The 22,503-nt window shown below is 35.3% G+C and overlaps 1 protein-coding gene across 13 annotated transcripts in view; it reads left to right on the plus strand.

Moving 5' to 3' along the window:
* Window positions 1-22,503, plus strand: part of LINGO2 (leucine rich repeat and Ig domain containing 2) — a 1,171,177-nt gene that overhangs the window by 724,981 nt on the left and 423,693 nt on the right. For 2 of the 13 annotated variants that reach the window (XR_009251651.1, XR_009251653.1), the window contains exon 1: window positions 10,756-11,467. The exons of 6 other annotated variants lie outside the window; for them this stretch is intronic. The gene's annotated coding sequence lies outside the window, so the exon portion shown is untranslated. Of the gene's footprint in view, window positions 1-10,755; window positions 11,468-22,503 lie in introns of those variants that run through there. 5 more of the 13 variants (XR_009251650.1, XR_009251652.1, XM_058695154.1 and 2 more) reach the window with 3 other exon arrangements.

Here is a 22,503-nt window from a genome sequence, read left to right on the forward strand (position 1 = left end):
TAGCAACAGGCAGCATCGTTAATTGATTTGTCAAAGATGCATGGTTTCATGGATTTATTTTTTTTTAATTAATTAAGTTGGATAGTCTATTTCTTTTCCAGTGTCTCAGGAGAACTTGGAAAGCATGGAGTCCGTTCTGACATGCAGAATCTTAGGATATTTTCGTTATCTAGCAAGGTACCCTCCATTACAAGCTCTCTTCAGAAAGGGAAATTTTTACAAAGATTTTATAGATTGCTACATCACCTCCAAATTTTCTCTAAATTCTGCACTTTTCAATAGTCATAATAACCTTTATTCCATAGTATTCAGAAAAACTGGGGCAGAAGAAGAGATATTTGATATTTGCCATGAGAAATCTTAAATTGTAATTTGATGACATACCCCATCAACAACCATAGCATCTTCAACAATTACAGAATCTTTGAAATTTGCTTAGTCTTGCTGGCATTCATACTTCAAAATCTTAAGTCACAAGGGCTTGTTTACCAGATGGGAAACTCTCGTTCCTCTCAGTTTGGCTATAAAATAATGATAAATACAGGGAAAAGATATAAACTCACTGTTTTACCTTGTGTAAAAGGTAAAAGGTGTGACTATTTTACCTTCTGTAAACCTATGGATTTGACATGAAGAAAAGGAGGAAAGGAGCAAGAGTAAAGTTTCCTGAATTTTATGGAGTTTACACCTTTGTGTGTGTTTACACCTTTGTATATGTATGTTTACATCTTTGAATGTGGTTCACATTTCCTTTATAGAAAACAATGATACTAAGGTCCAGTCCTGTGACCTGTAGCCAGAACCACAGTAATCCACATCCTCACCTCACCCATAGCAGTGAATATAAATAATCCCTTTGCTCTGCCTCATTCTGTCTCTCTGGCAAACAGTGACATACATGTGCTAATTAATCAGGAACAATATATACGAAAATATAGTAGAACAGATGAAGCAAGGATTAAGCAAGGATTTATAGTGAGTCAACAAGTTTAAATTGAAATTTGTGTAATCATGAAGGAATGTTCCTATCTTATCTGTTAAATGGTGTTGCTAAATATCAAGAAAATGTCATCTGATGCTTCCTAAAACTGATTTTGTAATTAAGAAGAGGCTTTTTGAGTGGTTCAGTTTAAATAAGAAGTTTAACAGTTTTAACAAGTAAAAGATTACTTCTAGAGTATTTGGCCACTCTCTGATTTATATTTACACATCACCATGTTTGGGTATTTGGGGGATGGAATTTTATTTGGGCAGCCAGATTTTCTTTGTGAGGTTGCAAATATGGTAATATGAGAACTGTAAGAAATTGTATAGAAAGCCTGAGTGATAGACTCCCCTATTTGAGGCCAGGCTTTCTTAACTTTTGACTTACTATATCGTTGCCAAATCTGCAAATGTGTCATTTGGTGTTGATTTAATTTTTTTCTTTTATATTCACATTTTTCCACAATAAATTTATTTTATAATATTTTTTATATTATATCTGCCAACTTGTATATTGATAGCCAGCTTACTTATTACTTTTTATGATCCATCTCTTTTTCATCCCATACTTCAAAAATTTTAAGGGGAATTTAATATATATATATATATATATATATATATATATAATTTGTATATATGTATATAATTTTATTCTCTTATAATATTATTGGCAGTATTGCAAACTTAGTTGCCTTAGAATAGAAATTTAAAAACTGCTAAATTATTTTTGAATATCATTTTTAATTGCTGAATTCCATTTGTTTTTCTTTACTAAACTTGGTTTATTCCAAAATTGTAAAATTGAGAAGTAGTATTTTTCCCCCATCCATTTCCACACTGGAATGTGTTCTTAAAGGACGTTGTTCCATTTTAGATTCTGTGATTAGACATAGAATGGTCTAATGGAGTCAGCCTGGCCTATATATAAATATTGTGTTTTCAAAAACCTAGTTAAATAGAATAACCACTCTGAATATGTTTCCACATCTAAGAAATAGGAATAATACTAACTATAGAAGTGTATTGCAAAAATAATTTATGCAAAGTGTCTATCACTCAGTAAATACTTAATAAATATGTATTTCTTTGTGTTCCTACTACATAAATTTGAGAGAAAACAAAAAGTCAAGAATAAGTTTTGAAAATAAGCAAGCACAAAGATCAAATAGTCTTTATATTATTGGCCCTTCAAAAATAAAGATGGGGGAACGCCTGGGTGGCTCAGTCGGTTGAGCATCCGACTTCAGCTCAGGTCATGATCTCACAGTCCGTGAGTTCCAGTCCCACATCGGGCCCTGTGCTGACAGCTCAGAGCCTGGAGCCTGCTTCGGATTCTGTGTCTCCCTCTCTCCCTGCCCCTCCCCTGCTCGTGCTCTGTCTCTCTCACTCTCAAAAGTGAATAAATTAAAAAAAAAAAAGATAAAGATGGAATCTCCTCTGTTCATTTGTTCTGATATCAAAACAATCTATTTGTAAAACTAAAACAAAAAAAGACAGTAAAATAACAATATGAAAACATTAATCCAGTAATCTAGTAAAAGAATAACATATGTGAATCATGCAAATGTTAGAATTAATTAAAATTGGAAAATGACTAGTGTTGATTCATCACACTTATAGATCAAAGCAGAAAAATATATATGAGTATTTTGATTGATACTAAGAATACACTTGTTGAAATGAACAATATTTATTCCAGATTTAAAAAGATAATTCTTTAATTTAAATAAAAACTTGGGGGGAGGCACCTGGGTGGCTTAGTTGGTTAATTGTCCAACTTTTTATTTCAGCTCAGGTCATGATCTCACAGTTGTGAGTTTGAGCCCCACATGGGGCTCTGCTGTGACAGTGCAGAGTCTGTTTGGGATTCTCTCTTTCCCTCTGTCTCTTCCCCTACCCTGTTCATGTGTGTGCTTGCTTGCTCTCTCTTTCTCTGTCTCTCAAAATAAATAAATAAACTAAAAAAAAAGTAAATAAAAACAGGAAGAAAAAAAAAGAAACAGAGAAACAAAACAAGATACAGACACTTAAATGTAGAGAACACACTGACCATTGTCATAGGATGGTGGGTGGAGGATGGGTTAAATAGGTGGTGGGTATTAAGGAATGCACTTGTTGTGATATGAGCACTGGGCGATGTATGGAAGTGTTGAATCACTATATTGTACACCAGAATCTAATATTACACTGTATGTTAACCAACTGTAATTAAATTAAAAACTTGAGGGGCGCCTGGGTGGCGCAGTCGGTTAAGCGTCCGACTTCAGCCAGGTCACGATCTCGCGGTCCGTGAGTTCGAGCCCCGCGTCGGGCTCTGGGCTGATGGCTCAGAGCCTGGAGCCTGTTTCCGATTCTGTGTCTCCCTCTCTCTCTGCCCCTCCCCCGTTCATGCTCTGTCTCTCTCTGTCCCCAAAATAAATAAAAAACGTTGAAAAAAAAAATTTTTAAATAAAAACTTGAATACATACATACATACATACATGCATAGGTAATTCTTTAACACAACGAAAAAGCCTATTTTAAACCAATATTAAGAATTATATCGGGGCGCCTGGGTGGCGCAGTCGGTTAAGCGTCCGACTTCAGCCAGGTCACGATCTCGCGGTCCGTGAGTTCGAGCCCCGCGTCAGGCTCTGGGCTGATGGCTCGGAGCCTGGAGCCTGTTTCCGATTCTGTGTGTCCCTCTCTCTCTGCCCCTCCCCCGTTCATGCTCTGTCTCTCTCTGTCCCAAAAATAAATAAAAAGCGTTGAAAAAAAAAAAAAATTAAAAAAAAAAAAAAAAAAGAATTATATCGAATGATGAAACAGGGCAAACATTTCCTTTTACAATCAAAATATCCATTATAAACAAGAGGTTATGGACACTAACTTTACATTTATTTATTTATTTATTTATTTATTTATTTATTTATTTATTAATATAATTTATTGTCAAATTGGCTTACATACAACACCCATTGCTCATCCCAAAAAGTGCCCTCAATGCTCATCACCCACTTTCCCCTGCCCCTACTCACCATCAACCTTTTGTTCCTCATATCTAAGAGTCTCTTGTGGTTTGCTTCCCTCCCTCTGTTTGTAACTTTTTCCCCCTTCCCTTCCCCCCGTGGCCTTCTGTTAAGTTTCTCAAGATCCACATATAAGTGAAAACATATGGCATCTGTCTTTTTCTGCCTGACTTATTTCACTTAGCATATTACTCTCCAGTTCCATTCACATTGCTACAAATGGCATGGTTTTATTCTTTCTCATTGCCAAGCAGTATTCCATTGTATATATAAACCATATCTTCTTTATACATTCATCAGTTAATGGACATTTAGGCTCTTTCCATAATTTGGCTATTGTTGAAAGCGCTGCTGTAAACAGTGGGGTACAGACACATGAAATGATGCTCAACATCACTCATCATCAGGGAAATACAAACCAAACCCACACTGATACCATCTCATACCGGTCAGAGTAGCTAAAATGAACAAATCAGGAAACTACAGATGCTGGTGAGGATGTGGAGAAATGGGAACCCTCTTACACTGTTGGTGGGAATGCAAACTGGTGCAGCTGCTCTGCAAGAACAGAGTGGAGGTTCTTCAAAAAATTACAAATAGAGCTACCCTATGACACAGCAATAGCACTGCCAGGAATTTACCCAAGGGATACAGGAGTGCTGATGCATAGGGGCACTTGTATACCAATGTTTATAATTTTACATTTATTAAATATTTTGTATGTGCTAAGAACTGAATCTAAATACTCTCTTTTAATCTTCTTGTGTATTTTAGGAGAGTAGGTATTGTTTTCTCCCTTAGTTTACAGATGAGAAAACAAGGCAAGCAATTTTCAGAGAGGTAAATTGTCTAACATTACATAGTTAATAAATGGCAGAGTTAGGGCTTAGTCTAATTCCTTCTAATTCTAGGACCTATTCTCTTAAATATTAAGTGTTTTCAATCCCAGCAAGAACACTAAACACATGCTCAGGGCACCAGCTAATTAGGAGCACCAAATGTATTGTTGAAAGAATTTGGTAATTGCTACTTTGAAATAGCAGTCATCATAGGGGAAAAGAGTGGGAACTCTCTTACATTTCATTACAATTATGGCTCAGTATAGCTTTATACTTTATGCCTGAGGGTCATAATTCAATCCTCCTCTTCCTGCCAAAAGAGTTAAGTTGTAGAGTTATCAGAGAAAATGACTACAAATTAATCATATGCTTATTTATAATTTGATAAACAAATAACCATGTGTTTTATTCACAAACATCTATTCAGAACCTATCTTGTGCTACATATTTTCTCCAGGATGAGAGATATGTAAATGAATGCAGTTGAGTCTTTACTCTTAAGATGCTCACAATTTAGTGGGCAAAGAGGAAGATATACATCATACAGTATAATATGTGCAAAAATGTGAAATCACACAACGTACATAAATATCACACAGGAGGTAAATGATAAACTATCTGAAGGTGAGGATATGAATTGATTATTTTTAAGGAAGTCTTGAGGGAAGTGACATTTGAATAGAGTTTGTAGAGATCAGTAAGATTTCAACCATGTGGAATGAAATAGCAGCTTGACATTTTTTTTTTTTTTAGGGAAACATAAACCTTTTGTTACATAATTAAGGGATTTTTTTTCTTACCATATGGAATCATCACATCCCCTAATAATTACATAATATATACATTTCTGTATTAGAAAACTAATCAAATGATGATTTTAAAGTGAGTGCCATATTTCAAATATAATTAATTATCCCTGACATAAAGCCCAAATAAAATATGCTAAAGTGACCTGCTTTTATTTTATCATTGTGACATTTAACTATGGCACCACATTTAAAATTAGGTATGCTCTACAATAATTAACTATAAAGAATTAGATAACTAAGCAAATATACTTATTTTTAATATGTCTTGAATTGCCATTGAATATAATTATAGAATTTAAGTTTTGGAAGGGATATAGAAAGATCATGTGGTTGTTTTCCTTGATTTTGGGTAGAGAAGAATTTTCTAAAAGTCATTCAACCAAGAGATAAGCATTAGAACTTGAAGTCAAATCTTTCTCTTTCCCTTCCATATATTCTCTTCCACAGTGCCTAACCTTAGCTCATATATTTAATGAAATTTGTAATTATAATGTATATGAATATTATATAAATATTCAATAAGGAAATAATGGAGAATTTCTTTTCAATATTTTTATTTTTATTTGAGAGAGAGAGAAGTTGCGTGTGCACAAGTGGGGGAGGGGCAGAGAGCGAGAGGACAGAGGATCCCATCCACGCTGACAATAGTGAACTTTCTGTGGGGTTTGAACTCACAAAAACCATGACCAGAGTCCAAGTCAGATGCTCAACTGATTGAGCCACCCAGGTGCCCCAATAATGGAGAATTCTTTAAAGAAAATATAATTAATATTCCAGCAATTTATCATTTTATATTAATGAAGATTTAACCACCTACAAATAGACACAGGCTATAATAGTAGATATGACTTCCCATTACCAAGTGTTTGCCACCACACTGCTGTACTTAGAAAGACTAAGGGAGGGAAGAAGTAGCTCTACACAGAGCAGTGTTTAAATGTGGTCTGTGGTCAGAATCACCTGAGCAGACGCCTGACCTACCCTGGGCTCACTTAAAAATATCTTACAGGAATGAAGCCTGAGAATTAGAATCTCTTCAGAGTGATTAGTCTGGACTCATACCTTGAAATCTTTTTTTACTTCAGTTTGCTTTGTGTCAACTATATGTGAATGTGTTCAGTTTCTGGGTATGCACTGTCACCTGTGATGTTCCATAAATACAACTGGAAGTACTCATGCAGAAAGATATTGACAAAATTATCTTCATTCTTTTCTAAGTATATTCATTCATCCTTCAAGTTTCTTAATACTATAATATTCTCTTTATATCAAATTCCCTATTATACATTTTTGATTGAAGGCACTGAACCATTACATAATAAATAGTCCTTAAATGAATGGGATGAGGATGGTGATTTTCTGGAGCCTTCCATTTATTTTGTTCTTACTTCCTTTTTTTTCTCCCTAGTCCACAAACTATATGGAATCATCATCCCCTAATAATTACATAATATATACATTTCTATATTAGCAAACTAACCAAATGTTCCACTATCAAATCTTTATTTGTGCTTTATTCTAAGTGAAACTGAATTGAAGTATTAGTTTCTTTCTCAATTTTTTTTTTGTGGTTCATCTTCAAATTAATTTGAATATTTACTCTCTCCCATATATTTTGATATCTCTTTTTATCAATTTACCTCCTCTTCTATTCAGGAAAGGGATAAAAAGGAAGTCAAAGAGGAGAAGGAAAATGCATGAAAAGTATGAATGCCATAAATCTCTGTAAATTGGTTATTTATCTGCTTGTTAGGTTAGTATGGGAGTTTAAGATCTGAAATATGTGTTTTAGACTTAAAGCCTTAAGATACCAGCTATATTTTATTTTTTGTCTTGAATGGCACCAAATTCTAAAATACCTGAGTCAGATGTTGGCTCACCGGCATTGGTAAATCAACACCATATCTTGAAGATGTCAATGAGGACTGTGTGGCACCTTAAATCCCTGACCCTGATATTTGGCTAGAATAGAATATAATTTAGGTGTTTTTTTGTATTACAAAATTTCTTTACTTATTATGAAATCCAAAGAAGAGGAAAGGTATGGGAACATCATGTCAGAAAGTTTGTTTTTTCTCTATCATTGTTGGAATCACTGAAATGGGATGGCATCTGTGTTTTGGCTGTTCTCCTTTCCTAACTTTCTGCCTTGTTTGGGATGAATAATGAGAAAGTGGAGGTATTTCTTTACCAACTATGTAATTATATGGATACCTTTTTTCTCTCCCCTCAATTTTCTTTTCCCCTTAAAGTGTTCTTTTCCTCCTTAAGAATCATACATAAATAACTTTATGCAGAGCAACCCTATAGGACCATATTAACGCCTTTCTCCTACGATGTTGATAACTTACTTCTTAGTTCTAAGTTTATATCCGACTCTATAATTCATCTTTCCAGACCAATTCCAGATTCTATCCCTACTTGTTATGTGGTACAGTGCACTATAATTATCTTTATGTATTTACATCTCTCCCTATGAGACTGGAGACTTTCAGACCAGAGTGGGAGACTTATTCATCTCTATGTAACCAAAGCCTAGGAATGTGTTGGCTTTAAGGGTTTTGCCTGTTGATGGAATAGGGTTGAACTCCATTGAGCTACATACAGCCATTCCCAATAGAGCTTGGTTTAACCTACCTGTTGACTTGAAATTTCCCTCTCCACCCATTCCATGCCCAAGAAAATCAGGGGTAATTTGGCTTTGTCAGAGTCCTTCACAGACTAACCATTCTCCCAACTGACATCTTTTATAAATTACACATCAGAATGTAATTGAAAGAGTCTGTTTATCTGAACTCTTTACTATATTGCAATAAAAAGTTTCTATGGGCAGTGATTTTTACTTCCCCACTAGGCCAAGAGGCATGGTTGCAACTTACACACTTATGTACTTGATATTTATAGTAAATTATGTAGTTGTAAAGGGCTGTGAGGGTATATAAATACATTTGTGAATGTCCATGTATTTATTAGCCCAACGGATGGAGTGCACACATATAATCTCTCATCCCTGAAGGTATAGTAGGAAAACATGTGCACTAGACTTAAAAAGCATATGCTATACTACATGCCTTTATCTTAGTATTCACAGCTTAAATATAGTCTAGTAAAAGCAGCTTTGTAGAATGTCCAGCTCTCTGGATAGAACCACTCCACTCTTCATTGCTTCCCAGACAGATTCTGACCTTTTCTAAGATACTTACAGTGAAGAGATAACATGTCAAAATTTTTCTTGATAGACATTTTGAGGGTCTCTCATATGGGATTTAAACTACATATGCTGCGATAGAAGGGATCCACTCATTGTAATTCATCTGGAGCACATTGTAATCTTGAGTTTCCCTATCTCTTCCTAAAAATAATTAATGCTTCACAAAAGGTAATATCTCTTGAAGGAAATTTAATTTAAAAATCTATTTTAGTGATAGTAAGGTGATGACACACTTTAGTAAATGGGAGATTTTCAAAATATTCTGAGAAACAGAGCGTGTGTGTGTGTGTGTGTGTGTGTGCTAAATTCAAGAACAATCACAAAGGAGAGAAACCGTAGCAATTCTGTTCTTTTTCAGGAATGCTGTTGATTAAAATGATAACTTCTGTCCAAGCTTATTAATCTAGTATCTTTAACTAAAGTAGAAAATGATGAAGTATTTTATTTAACAGAAAATGTTTCCTTTTACTTAAAGGATATCATTTTTTTTTTAATTTTTTTTTCCAACGCTTTTTATTTATTTTTGGGACAGAGAGAGACAGAGCATGACCGGGGGAGGGGCAGAGGGAGAGGGAGACACAGAATCGGAAACAGGCTCCAGGCTCCGAGCTTAAAGGATATCATTTTATTGTTTTACTTGTGTGAACAGAGAAACTAGATTGTCATACACCTGCTGTAGCTTCTTCTGTCACCTAAGAGTGCTGTGATGAGCATTTTGCCTAAGATTTTGATTAACTCATTGAGTAACATGAAAACCTTCAATACTTAAAATCAGTAAACTTTTTTTCAATAAATTAAAAACTATAAAGATAAAGGGAGCTAATTTTGTTCAAAACTGATTTAATAGCGTATATTGTATTCTGTAAAAATTAAAATCATAATAATGTCTTAAATTATTGTTGGCTTTTCTGACTATAATAGAGATCAAGCTATAGTTCATGCAAATATACAAAATAAGATAAGATTGTTGTTTATGAATTCATGTACTATTATTTTTAGCACCTCCTATGTGTCAGCCACTATATATTAATGGATAAAACAGATATGCTTATGACCCTCATGGAACTTATTGTCTAGTTATTTTTCTTTAAAGGCCCACATAGGCAAATAAAATAAAGAGTGACGGTTACAGAAAGTGATACAGGCTACAGTATGGCTTTCTTTAGCTAAGATTGTGAGTATATGTGAAAAAATGACATTTAAGCTGAGTTATAGGACCTGAGAAATGAGCAACTAGAGAATATTTCAGGGGAAAGGATAGCACATCCAGAGATCTGGATGGGAAGAGCTTGGAGGAGTGTCAGTGTGACAGGAGCTGAGTGAAGTCCAGGGAGAGCATCATGATGCGAGAGGGCAGATGTGGGCAGGCTATTCCATGCAGGGCCTTGCATGCTACATTAAAGAGTTTGGAATTTATCATAATATAATCAGATGCCATTAAAGGTTTTGAAAGGTATTAACATCCAGTTTCATTTTAAATACATCAACATGGCTGCTGTCTTTAAAAAAAGTTTTTAGTATGTCAAAGTAGAAATAGACAAGCTGGAGGCTAAAAACAGAGATGGAACTAACATGCAAATTGATTTATATTCTAAATGCATTTTGAAGAATTTACTATTATGAGGGATTTTGGCACAAATCTGGGTTTTCTTGTCTGTCTATGTTTATCTCTCTCTTCCATTATATGTATGTGGTGCTGTTGTCACTTAACAGTATAATTAATGACTAACCTCCCATTCCATTCAATAATTTTTGACAGCGTCATTTTTTAGACACAGAATTTCAGTGTTTACACATTCTGTATATGTTTACTTAAATAGCCTTCTTATTTTTTGAACTCTAGATTTATTTCCAATGTTCTACTCTAATAAATAACATTTCAATAATTTTGTACTCAAAAAATATTAATGCATATCCTTAATGATTTCCTGAGAATATATTATTGGTGTAAAAACCATTATTTTCTCAGAGACAAACATCAATTATTTCTGCAGCAAAAACTATAGACACAGTGAAGCAGACTGGAGATAAGACTGTAGCATGGTCAGCTTGGTTCATTCATTAATAAATGACTCATTGCCACTCTTCAGGGGTAACCCCCCATCCACCTCCCCTCTGACCCCAGCAGAAGATGATTCAAATTCAGCAGTCTAACAGATTACTACACATCAGGAACTTTCAGGATTTGAAGCAAATAGTTAGAACTGCAAATACTAAATCCACAATTACCAAGGCATACTTTCTCTATTCTCTATTCTAAACCAGTTTATGGTTTGGAAAAACATTACCAAGCATTAACCCCATCATTGATGCAACGGACTGAATATCTGTGTCCCCTCAAAATTCAAAATTTCAGACTGTAATCCCAGTGTGATGGTATTTGGAGATGGCGTGTTTGGGGAGGGTAATTAGGTCATAAAGGTGGAGCCCTCACAATAAGGGTGGGTGTCTTTATAAGAAGAGGCTAGAGAGTTAGCTAGCTCTCTTTCCATCAGGTGAGGCACAGAAAGAAGGTAGCCCTCTATAAACCAGAAAGGAGGTGCTCACTAGGAACCTGACCATTCCGTCTCCTGATCTTGGATCTCCAGCTTCCAGAACTGTGAGAAATAAATATTTGTAAGCCACCCAGTCTATGGTAAATTGTTATAGCAACTCAATCTAATTGAGACCATTGCCCTCTGCTTTTTGAGCAGATTTTAAAGGCCAGCAAGCACATAACAAAGAAACTATTTTGAAACATCTCTATATATGTGTGTGTGTCTAAATAAACACATACATATATATCTTATACATATAGTGTTTCAGCTTATCAGTAGTTTTATGGGTTTCTATTTGCTTCAAGAGCTATATTAGAATGAATAGGGTTGAACTACAGTTTTGTGGTCCTATAAATGAAGTCATAAAAAATCAATGAGGGGCGCCTGGGTGGCGCAGTCGGTTAAGCGTCCGACTTCAGCCAGGTCACGATCTCGCGGTCCGTGAGTTCGAGCCCCGCGTTAGGCTCTGGGCTGATGGCTCGGAGCCTGGAGCCTGTTTCCGATTCTGTGTCTCCCTCTCTCTCTGCCCCTCCCCCATTCATGCTCTGTCTCTCTCTGTCCCAAAAATAAATAAAAAATGTTGAAAAAAAAAAAAAGAGAGATATGTACTAAAGCGTACATTTAAAAAAAAAAATCAATGAGTATCTCCCCCCAAAGAACATTAACAAAGCATAGTTTTGAAAGTCTTATTATTTTTAATTTTGGTAGGTGGAAGCCTAGAATAGGAAATCTTGGGGTAAAAATCATTTATAAAAAAGACAAGCTTACTTTTCAAAAATATCTTATAAAAAGTTAAGTTGCTGTTTTGATTATGTACAATGCTAAATCAGTGTTGATATATATCTTGGAGGAGGCAGCTATGTGATTCGCTCTATTAAGAAACACTTTTAATGCTGGAATTAAATAAGTATTATTAAACTAATACTGATTAAACTATAATATTAATACTTCTTATATTTTATAAAGCTTCTTTTCAAAGCACCAGTCCTTTGGATAATTGTAATAATCAACATTAGTGGCAGAATTCTGACTTCTAATCATCTGAATCTTATCAAGTATCAATTTATACCAGACATAAGCCTAGCCTCTGCCTGAAGTATATGTGAAATAGGAAGGGGCAATCCAAGCTCCACCTGCGTAGCAAATGACACACAGAATTTATCTACATCCAAGCCCCAGTTTTCTATTTTAGTCCCTGACGTGATCTCTTGAATCCTTCAACATAGTGGAGCACAGCTAGAAAACCACTGTGGCAACCTGTGCAGGAAAGGTGGCACTGATAGAATCCCCTCCATTCTTTTTTCTCCTCATGGGGAAAATTAAGCCCAGAGAAAGCAATGGTTTTTCCATTTCTACGGAGCTACTGAGCAAGAGAGCTAAAGAGAAAAATTGTTTATATGTAATAGAGTTCTCTTTTCTGTATTCCTTAATTACATTTACCTATAGTTGTGTATATTCATTTTATGAGGGGAGAAACAGGTAGCATAGAATATGAATAAAGACCCATGTGTGAAAACTGGGGCAAGTCACTTTTTCTACCATAAAATGAAAGTGTAAGTTATAGATAAACCCCAACATATCTAAAATTAAATTATTCTACTTATGATTTTAAGAAAAATAAAATAACAAATTAAAAGCTTATTATGAAAGTTACATTTTTCAGTGAAAATTCAAATTTTGTAGTGCATATTTTGTATTTTATTTCCTGTTCTTGGCTTTAAATATATTTTTAATGTAAAGTCTTAAAAAGCCGAGGACCTGTTCTCTTAATTTCGTTTTCAAATGGTTCGTTGCTAGTATATAGGAATACAACTAATTTGGGGTATTGGCTTCGTATCTTGCTACTTTGTTAAATTCACCTATTAGTTCTAACAGGGTTTTTGGGGAGAGGAGGGGGTAGAATCCTTAGTGTTTTATATATATAATATCATATGTGCAAACAATGATCATTTTACTCCTTCCTTTCCAATTTGGATGGTTTTTTTTTTCTTTTCTTGTCTAATTGCTCTGGCTAGGATTTCAGTATGATGTTGATAGAAGCGGCAAAAATGAGTATCCTTTCCTTCTTCCTAATCTCAGGGGAAAAGCTTCAGTCTATCGCCACTGAGCATGATGTTTGCATTAGGTTTTTTATATACAGCTTTTATCACATTGAGGTAGTTTCTTCTATTCCTACTGTGTTGGGTGTTTTTATCATTAAAGGGTAGTGGATTTGTTCACATGCCTTTTCTGTGTCAGTTGAGATGATCATGCATCTGTTTTTCCTTCATTTCATTAGTGTGGTTTGTTACATTGATCCATTTTCACAGTGAAAAATTCTTGAATTCCAGGAATAATTTCCACCTGGTCATGGTGTATAATCCTTTTAATAGGCTACTGAATTCAGTTTTCTTTCTCTTTTTTTAATATGTTATTCATTTTAAGAAAGAGCATGAGAGTTCACGAACAGAGGAGGGGCAAAGAGAGGGAGAGAGAGGAGGTTAAGCATACTCCATGTGCTGTCAGTCTGGAGCTCAATACCAGGCTCAATCTCACAAATTGTTAGATCATGACCTGAGCCAAAATCAAGAGTCAGTTGCTTAACCGACTGAGCCACCCAGGTGCCCCCTGAATTCAGTTTTCTTGAGGATTTTGTGTCCTAATAAAGGATATTAGTTTATTTTCTTATAATGCCTTTGTCTGACTCTGGTATCAGGGCAACTGGACTCAAGACTGTTTGGAAGTGTTCCCTTCTTTTCCATTTTTTTGGAAAAATTTAAGAAAGATTGGTGTTATTTATTCTTTAAACATTTTGCAAAAGTTACTAGTGAAGCCATCAGTTTCTTGGATTTTCTCTGCTGAGAGATTCCTGATTATTGAATATGAAAACAGTTTCATTTACAATAGCATCAAAATAACAAAATACTTATCAAGACTTCTACAATGAAAACTACAGAGCATTCCTGAAATAAATTAAAGAAAATATAAATAAAAAACTTATCCCATGTTCATGGATTAGAAGAATTAAAATGATTAAAATGTCAGTACTAGCTAAAGTAGTCAACAGATTCAATGCAATAACTATCAAAATCCTAATGGCATTTTTTGCAGAAATTAAATAATCCATCCTAAAGTTCATATGGAACTTCAAAGGACTTCAAATACGCAAAAAAATATTGAAAAAGAACAGAGTTGGAGTATTCACACTTGCTGATCTCAAAACTTACTATAAACTGTAGTAATCAAAACAGTATGTAACTAGTATAAAGACAGACATATATGTCAATGGAATAGATCAGGGACCCTGGAAATAACCACTCTCATATATGTTAAGATTATTCAATGGGGAAAGGGCAGTCTTTTCAACAAATGATACTGGGACAGCTGGACCTCCCACACAATATAATGATGTTGGACCCTTACCTAACACTATATACAAAAATTAGTTCAAAATGAATCAAGGACCTAATGTAAGCTGCAAAGCAATAAAACCCGTAGAAGAAAACATAGGACAAAATCTTCATGACATTAAATTTGGCAATGATTTCTTGGATATAACACCAAAGGCATAGGTAACAAAAGAAAACAATAGATAAATTGGACTGTATGAGAATTTAAAAATTTTATGCATCAAAAGCTACTATCAATAGGGTAAAAGGAAACTCTCAGAATGGAAGAAAATATTTGCAAATCATATATCTGTTAAGGGATTAACATCCAGAGTATAAAGTATTCCTAAAACTCAACAACAACAAAAACCCAAACTACTCAATTCAAAAGCAGTCAAAAGACTTAATAGAGATTTCTCCAAAGAAGATACATAAATGTCCAAAGCACATGAAAAGATGCTCAACATCACAAATTATTAGGGAATGCAAATCAAAACCACAGTGAGATACCACCTCATGCTCAATAGGATAACTACTATCAAAACAAGTGTAGTTGAGGATGTGGATAAATTATAACCATTGTGCACTGTTGGTAATATAAAATGGTATAGCTGCTATAGGGAACAGTATATAAGTTTCTCAAAAAATTAAAAATAGATTTACAATATAATCCAGAAATTCCCCTTCTGGGTATATACCCCTAAGTATTGAAAGCAGAGTTTTGAAGAGATATATGTATGCTTATGTTCATGGCATTATTCACAATAGCTAAAACATGTAAACAACCCAAGTGTGCATGAACAGATGAATAGATAAGCAAAATGTGGTACATACATACAAGGGAATATTATTCAGCCATGGAAAGAAAATTCTAACCTATGCTACAACATGGGCAAACTTTGAGGACATGCTAATTTGAATAAGCCAGTCACAATAAGAAATATTGTATGAAGTACTTAAAGTGGTCAAAATTATAGAGACAATAAGTAGAATGGTGGTTGCCAGGGTTGGGGAGTAGAGAAGACATGGTGTTATTGTTTAATGGGTATAGGGTTTCACTTTTGCAAAATGAAACAAATTCTGGAGATGGATGGTAGGGATGGTTGCACAATAATATGAATGTTCTTGATACTACTGAATTATACACTTAAAAATTGTATTGTGTATTTAAAATTTGCTGAGAGGGAGTCTTATGTTAATCTTATCATAAACACATACACAAAATAATAATAAAGGGACTGGGAGTAAACTTGGGAAGGTGATATATGATTACTGTCTTGATGGTGGTGATAGTTTCACAGGTGTATACTTATCCGCAAACTTACTGAGTTTCATAGTCTCTGGGTCTGGAGTTCTCTCTTGTCCAGCAAGAAAGCAGGATGCAGGATTAAAAATGGGAGAGAGGCTAATGTCTGGGAGGAGACAAGAGCACTGAGTAAGGGTCCTTGCTCCATTTTTATTAGGATCAGAAGGCTTACCAGTGTGGTGGGCGTGCACAGAGAGACAATGAAATCATGAACATTAACTCGTGGGCATGGGGAAAAGGGGGTTTTGGAGATATGCAGTGTTAGGGGTCTGGGTCAATATACAACAAGATTCTGGTGCTGGGTGGAAGGTTGTTTACAGCAAACATGAGGCCCCACCTCTGTTTGCCTAAACTGGCCTAGGGGACAAGCAAAACAGAGTAAGCTACCTCAGCAGCTTTCTGTTCCTAATTAGCTCCTCTCTGGGCAACTTTGCCCTGCTGAGGTCTATAACCTTGTTTACCTATTTACCTATTTTGGTCCTTCCTTCCTGTGAAAGCAGCTTTCTGCTATTGTACTAAGTTGGAGAGCATTTCCACCCTGAATACCTAATCTTGTTTGCCTCATCATGGATGTTTTCATCCTAAGATTCCCTATCCCCATACCTTTGACCTATACTGGGGTCCTTTGCCTGTTTACCTAATCTTATTTACCTAATCTTGTTTACCCAAACTTGAGTGTGCACATCCTATGGCTTTCTAATTCTTTATGCCTTGTTAACCCATCAGTGCAAGCTCAGGGAATTCCTAAGCTTATTTCCTGCAACTGAGTTGTTATATACATTAAATAGGCACAGCTTTTTATATGTCGGTCATTTCAATAAAGTGGTTTCAATGGTCGAGATGGTCAATTTTATGGTGTGTGTATTTTACCACAATAAAAAAAAAAAACTGAGGAGAAAAAAGCTAAGGACAAAATTCTTTTGCTTCTCTAGATCCTTGATTGATTTTGAAATAAGGCCTAAAAAAGGAGCATGCAATTCATTAAATATTATTTTTCAGGTACATCTGATTTTTATATAACTAATCGTACCACGTGTCTGTATACATCAGTTATAAAATTCGTCCGGTTTTTTAAAATAGTCTCCCCACTCAATTGATTGGTAACGATGTTTTATAATATTTAAGAGAAAAAAAGAAAAAGAATTCCCAGCGACAAGCAGCTGGTATTGAGAATGTTTGCAGCTAGCAGCCTTCAGGAGTGTGTCTTTATGAACCTCTTAGCAACTTTTGGAATCTCAGCCAGTTTTGATTGTCCTGCATGTCAGTCACTGAGGGGGAAAGCTATTTGTAAGAGAAATTGACCTTTTTCTCATCAATTAATTACTGTGTAGCTGTGGACTTTTACCTCATTTGCAAAAGTATTCTATGAAAAGTGTTGAAGTTATTGCTTAACAATTGACTTTTCAAGTTTGTATTAGAATACAAATGATTGAAATTTCAGGATATCAGAGTAAATTGGATATCAGAGTAAATTGTTAGAGTTTATGTTGCAATAAAAAGCAAGTAAAACATACACCATGCATTTTCCACTTACTGTGTCTGTTGTTCCAAATTTTCCAATAGAAATTCTAACCAAGAACAAACTTTCCCTTACTGTTTTTTTGGTCTTCATCTTGGAAATAACAAGCCACTGGAAGTTCATGAAGCAGCAACCTCACATTCTTATTAATACCAGGACTTAAGTCTTAGGAAATCTCATGGGACTCATGACTCTCACACTCATTTTTGTTTTCTTCTATTGTATGCTTGTTTTTTCAGTTGAGCAAAAAGTCTAAATAGTCTTTTAGCTGATCTGGGAAACATTCTTATCTTTATGCCTGTGCAGTCCTGTTAATGACTCTCAAGGATTTTTATTTTATTTTATTTTATTTTATTTTATTTTATTTTATTTTATTTAAATAATTTTTTAACATTTATTTATTTATGAGAGAGAGACAGAGACAGAGACAGAGAGACAGAGATAGCTCACAAGCAGGGGAGGGGCAGAGAGAGGGAGACACAGAATCTGAAGCAGGCTCCAGGCTCTGAGCTGTCAGCACAGAGACCAAACTCACGAACCATGAGATCATGACCTGAGCTGAAGTCAGATGCTTACCAGATTGAGCCACCTAGGCGCCCCAGCATTTTTATTTTAATATGGGAAGTGTCTTATTTTTAACAGAAAACCACCATAAAACAAACAACTATTCAACTCTGAGTAGTTCACGTACCTTCGAGCTTTCTTGGTTAGTAATTTAATTGTATACATATTGTAAAATAAAATGAATAAATTATTAAGAAAGCTGAGTAAAATTTTAACCTTTGTTCTTTTCTGTATCTTTCCTATTCTTTCTCCTACTTCTCCTCTCTCTGTCTCTCATGCTTTCTCTCTCTCTTAATAGCAAAGTCTACAGTATTTATCTTCCTGGGCCTCACTTTCATCATTAGTGGACTGAAATTAATGAGCCAGGTGAAGTTTGACATACCTTCCACTCTGGCGTGCAATGACTATGGTCAGTTCAGGAGAAGGATAATGACAGTGCCCATGCCTTATTGTTCATGGTGTCTGGGCACCCTTCTGTATGATCTTCAGTGCTCCATTACCCTTTACAATGGCTTTGGCACATCACACACACACACACACACACACACACACACACACACACACCACACTCACACACTTGCATATCTGTTGAGTCAGCATTGAAGTAATCTGAATTTTAAGCCTTTTTAAAATCTGTACATCAGAATCTCAACTGCAAATTATGTTGAACCGTTTAACACTATTCAAGAAAACCACATCAGATTTAAAAAAGGGACTCAGGAGCACCGCTATCAACAGCAAAGTTCAACTTGAATTGTAAAATTCTATACATGTGCAGGCTACCATAAGGAATAGGTGGGATAGGTCTTATTTCTTCTCTCAGAAAGGGAAACTGAGGCAGATATTAAAATTATGTTGACTTGCTTTTCTGAAAGAGATATGCCTGAACCCTATGTAAAAGTATCACTTGAGTGAGAACTTAGACAAGCAAATAATCACTTGGCAGAAGCACAGAAAATAATTACCATTAGTAACTGGCACACAACATAAATTTTTTCTACTAATTCTCTGAAAGTTTTAATTTGAACATACGAATGATGCTTTCTTAAAAAATGCCTACATGAGGGTGTCTGGGTGGCTCATTTGGTTGAGTATCTGACTCTTGATTTTGGCTCAGGTCATGATCTCATGGTGGTGGGATCAAGCCTCATCTGGGGCTCCACATTGAGCATAAAGCCTACTTGGGACTCTCTCTCTCCCTCTGTGTGTGTGTGTGCATGCTCTCTCTCTTTCTCTCTCTCCCAAAATAAATAAATAAACTTTAAAAAATACTTACATGAAAATAATCTTGTTGACAGGGGCCCAGTATGAGTTAAGGTGATATCCCTTATTCCTCACATCCTTCAATAATAAAGTGAATATGACATTGAAGAACATGAAATTCATTTCTAGTAATGTTACAGAATCTTTTGCAGGATATGTTAGAAATTCAGACACCACCCATGAGGCAAATGTTCTAAATTTTTTGTCCTTTATGAACTTCAAAGCAAGCTGTTCTCCTTTGTCATATTCAAGGGCTATGATTGTGGGACAGAAGACCAACTTCCTTTTCTGATGATTTTGAGAAAATTGAGAAACATCCCTGAGCCTGAGTCCCTTCATCTATAAGTAAAAGAGAAATCCTCAGGCTCTTCAAAATCTACCAGTCCATGTTCCAACTAATAATAATAATACTCAAGATTTTCTCAAGTATTTCTTATTTGGTATACACTGTATTAAGTGCTGTCTATAAAGTGATCTCAGTTAAGCAATCATATAGAGGTAAATATTTATAATATATTTTATAATATTACATATGAAGAAACTAAATTTCAAAGGGAATAAATTATGTGTCCAAGGTACCCATGAGTTACTGACAATATGTGAACCCAGACTTTCTATTGTCAAAGACAAGTGCCAGTCTTATCAGCAGTCACTCAACACTGCCTCCCTTATAGACCACAGGGCTATTGAAAGAATTTTAAGGAAAGTAATAAAATAATCAGATTGCTTCTCTTTTCTGCTTCCCCCTCCCTGTGTCTCCTACTACTCCACCATGATTCATTTTGCCCCATCAACAATCAGACTGCCTGTACACTATTTCAAATGCACATTGTTTTATAAGTTTGTGTCCTATTAGGATGTCTTGATCTAGTAAGAAGCTTTTATTAGAGTGAATCTTATGGTCTCCTTGCTTCCATAGGGCCTTATGGGTGAAACTTTGGCATATACTTATTTGGAAAAGTACAGTGTTTCAGTAAACAGTAATGTAAGAAAAAGGCTAACAGTTGATTATAATGAAATTAAGCATCGTCTTAAAATAGAACCATTTCCACTTCCCCCTCCCAGCTTCCACCCCTCCCTCCAGCATGTGTCATTTCACACTTTCACACTTGTTTTGCTGTCTACTGCAAATTAGCAGGAACCCTTAAGAAAATTTGCAAGTGTTGGCATCAAATCCACGTTCCATTCTTCATGTTGTTCGTTGTGCTGTGGCCTCAGAAACCTCTTCTCTGTGATGAGTAGCATCTTGGCACAGGAAACTAGGTGTGCTTTGAAACCTGAATACTTACCTTTAATTTGGTGTAATCATTTCATTCATCAAGGAGCAATAATAACTTTTGCATAGCACCCTTACATGTGGGTGGTTACCCTTTCTGTTCCAACTTGCTGAATTATGAAGAAGTTAATTTTTTCTATCATAAGTGGTTTGTTCTATAACCTCACTCTGACTCTGGCTTCATCTTACTGTTTTACCATTTGCCTCTTTGCCTCAATTTTTCTTCCTTCTGTCCTTCCTTCCTTCTTTTTTTCTTATTTATTTTTCCCTTCTCTTCTTCTATCTTTAATTTTTTCCTTCTTTTTTTTCTATTTCTCTTATCTTGATAGTTTATACATCATAGCAAACCACCATAAATGCATTTTATTTTTTTAAGTTTATTTATTTATTTTAAAAGAGTCACAGAGCACAAGCCAGGGAAGGGCAGGGAGAGCAGAGAGAGAGAGAGAGAGAGAGAGAGAAAATCTCAAATGGGCTCCTCACTTTCAGCACAGAATCGATGTGGGACTCAGTCTCATGAACCATGAGATCATGACCTGAGCCGAAATCAAGAGTTGGACACTTAACCGACTGAGCCACCCAGGTACCCCTATAAATGCATTATAAAAATACGCACACACATTGGGGCGCCTGGATGCCTCAGTCAGTTGAGCGTTGACTTTAGCTCAGGTCATGATCTTGCCATTCCTGGGTTCAAGCCCCACGTCAGGCTCTGTGCTGACAGCTTGGAGCCTCAAGACTTTTTTGGATTCTGTCTGTCTGTCTGTCTCTCTCTGCCTCTCCCCTGCTTATGCTATGTCTCTCTCTCTCTCTCAAAAATAAACATTAAAAATTTTAAAAAAATATGCACATACACGTCCCTAGAAACAAAATTTAGTGTCTTGTCCTCCTACTTATACTACTTAGCTCCTGCAATTGGAGATTAACTGAGTAACCTGCACCCAGTGCAGACATGAAGAGATTAACTGAGGTTGTTGCTGGTGATTATCCAGATTGTCTACACTGTAGAACCATCATGATCCAAATCTCAGTAAACAATGCAGTTGGAAATTCATTTCTTGACAGAATTTTGGCTAGTTCAGCTTCTTTTATCTGGACTGATGTTGGTGGGATGAAAGGATTAAAACAGCTCTTTCACAATACCTTTTTATAGAAAGCATGTTTATCCTAGTTATATATTTAATTTGGACTTTGAAGAATAAATAGAAAATAAAAAGAAGAACTATTTTCTTGGGAAATGCTGCAAATAGCCCCATGTTTGTTGAGAAATGCCAAAGCAAATCATACATACTGAGAATCTGGGTCATGATAGAAAGTTGTTGTTTTCACCTGTTTTTTTTAAATTGATTTAAAAATATGAATTTATTGTTCAGAGATAAGAAAGTAGAAAATGCATATAGGGAATAGCAAGCTAATTGATCTGGGTAGAAATTATCATAGATTTAGTACTTTTGGCAATCATGGGAGGCAAAGTTGGACAGGTAGGTAGCAGCTACATACTAAATATCTTGAATGTAAATCAAAACCAGTAGGTTTTGTATATCATTGAAATTTTGGAAACCAAAAAGATAAAGAGGATTTTAATGGGTTTCTGGTACAGGAGGAAGTGGAGCTGTGGAGAATAATTAGAAAACTGTTGGCATGATTAAAGGAATTAAGTACCATAGTGTACCAGAAGAAATGAAGTGCCATGATGCCTTGCAAATCAATAGCAGTCATTTAACAGATGCTTTTTGACTGAATGAATGAAGAAATGAGCTAACCTTTAATCTACACTTGGTTGATAAAATTAAAAAAAAAAGGAAGCGAGGCCACATAA

The sequence above is a fragment of the Neofelis nebulosa genome, chromosome 12 (genome assembly GCF_028018385.1).
Source record: "Neofelis nebulosa isolate mNeoNeb1 chromosome 12, mNeoNeb1.pri, whole genome shotgun sequence".
Classification (NCBI taxonomy): domain Eukaryota; kingdom Metazoa; phylum Chordata; class Mammalia; order Carnivora; family Felidae; genus Neofelis; species Neofelis nebulosa.